The sequence below is a fragment of the Anolis carolinensis genome, unplaced genomic scaffold, assembly GCF_035594765.1.
Source record: "Anolis carolinensis isolate JA03-04 unplaced genomic scaffold, rAnoCar3.1.pri scaffold_14, whole genome shotgun sequence".
In the NCBI taxonomy this organism is placed as follows: domain Eukaryota; kingdom Metazoa; phylum Chordata; class Lepidosauria; order Squamata; family Dactyloidae; genus Anolis; species Anolis carolinensis.
In genome coordinates this window covers 8,389,296-8,391,550 of record NW_026943825.1, presented here as the reverse complement: position 1 = coordinate 8,391,550, position 2,255 = coordinate 8,389,296, and positions in this window count along the sequence as shown.

The window sequence follows — 2,255 nt, the reverse complement described above, 5'->3', positions numbered from 1 at the left end:
GACACTCATTGGTGGCCCCGCCCACCTCCCCCTCCCCGCCCTGCATCTTGGACTAGGGGGAGGCTCAGCCCCGCCCCCTTGAGCAGGAGCCACGCCCACCCCTCTAAGCCACGCCCCCTTTCCAGGGGGCATTGAGTCATATTTTTTTCTGCAAAGGGGGCGGCAGGCCAAATAAGTTTGGGAACCACTGGTATAAACAAACATAATAAACATAACAATAATGCACATAATAATAATGTATTAATATAAATTAATATAAATAATATTAATAAACATAATAACAGGTTATAAATAAACATAATAATAATAATAATAATAATAATAATAATAATAATAATAACCGCACTACAAACTAGAGCTGACAGCTGGCACAACAAAACATTGCATGGAAAGTTCCTTGACAAAATTGAAGGAAAAGCTGATAAGGAGAAGACCTGGCTCTGGCTCACGAATGGGACCCTGAAGAAGGAGACAGAAGGCCTGATCCTTGCAGCCCAGGAGCAAGACATCAGGACAAGGGCAATTCAGGCCAAGATCGAAAAATCAGCTGATGACCCAAAATGCAGACTCTGCAAGGAAACCGATGAAACCATTGATCATATCCTCAGCTGCTGTAAGAAAATTGCACAGACAGACTACAAACAGAGGCACAACTATGTGGCCTAAATGATTCATTGGAACTTATGCCTCAAGTACCACCTCCCAGCAGAAAAGAACTGGTGGGATCACAAACCTGCAAAAGTATTGGAAAATGCGCACGCAAAGATACTGTCTGACTTCCGAATCCAGACTGAAAAAATTCTGGAACACAACACACCAGACATCACAGTTGTGGAAAAGAAAAAGGTTTGGATCATTGATGTCGCCATCCCAGGTGACAGTCGCATTGACGAAAAACAACAGGAAAAACTCTCAGGACCTCAAGACTGAACTTCAAAGACTCTGGCAGAAACCAGTGCAGGTGGTCCTGGTGGTGATTGGCACACTGGGTGCCATTCCAAAAGACCTCAGCCAGCATTTGGAAACAACAGGCATTGACCAAATCACGATCTGCCAACTGCAAAAGGCCACCCTACTGGGATCTGCACGCATCATCCGAAAATACATCACACAGTCCTAGACACTTGGGAAGTTTTTGACTTGTGATTTTGTGATACGAAATCCAGCATGTCTATCTTATTGGCTGTGTCATACAATAATAATAATAATAATAATAATAATAATAATAATAATAACACTCCCCGGTGGCGCAGCGGGTTAAAGCGCTGAGCTGCTGAACTTGCGGACCGAAAGTTTGCAGGTTCGAATAGTCTTAAACGCATGTTACTGACACGAACAGTTTGGAAAGTCCTGGTAGGTTACATACATGGATGATTGGTCCTTAGTCGCTGCTCAAACAGTCAAGTCCAGAGGTAGGTTTCAATGTATTCACATTCTAGCTTCTAATTGGGCTTCTAATCCAGCATGTCTATCTTGTTTGCTGTGCCATAATGATGATGATGATGATGATGATGCATTCTAATACTAATAAAAGATACACAGCTGCTTTGAGTCTCCTTGTGGAGTTGTTTGCACGCTTTGGCAGAGAAAGCTACAAAGGCTTTGCAAAAGCGAAACTCCTAGGATTCTATATCCAAGAGCCACGGGTTTTAAAGTGGCGTCTATGCTGACGATTGTGGCATCACCGCCCAAGCAGGGAGCTTTGAAATTGAAGCTCGAAATGGAGATGTAGAGCCAACCTTAAGAAATGGGGTTCAAAGTGGAGTCCACGACATGCGAGTGCGGAGAAGAGCAAACCACAGACCGCTTACTACAATGCGGCCTGAGCCCTGCCACAAGCACAACAGAGGGCCTTCTCACAGCCACTCCAAGTGGCCAGCTTCTGGTCAAAGGACATTTAGTATCATGCCAAGTTGTTGTTGTTGTTGTGTTTTTTTAACTTTGTGTTTTCAAATACATTACAACTCGTACCCTCGGTTCACTCCTGCAAACAATGTACTGAGGGGCCCTTTGTCTCGTGGAGCCTTTCCTCTTCCCTGGCTCCGAGGCAGGCACCGGGGCCTCTCTCGTCACCTCCTTTGTTCTCCGCTTTTGAGATGTCCAACGCTTGTTTTCCACGTCCTCTGCTGTGACCGAGCAATGTCTCTTCTCAATACTATCTTTATCTTGGGGTCGGAGAGCTTCTTCTCCAAAGCTTGGGGTGAATCAGACGGACTTGGGAGGTCGCGAGAGGACAGCGGATATTTAGCCACGCC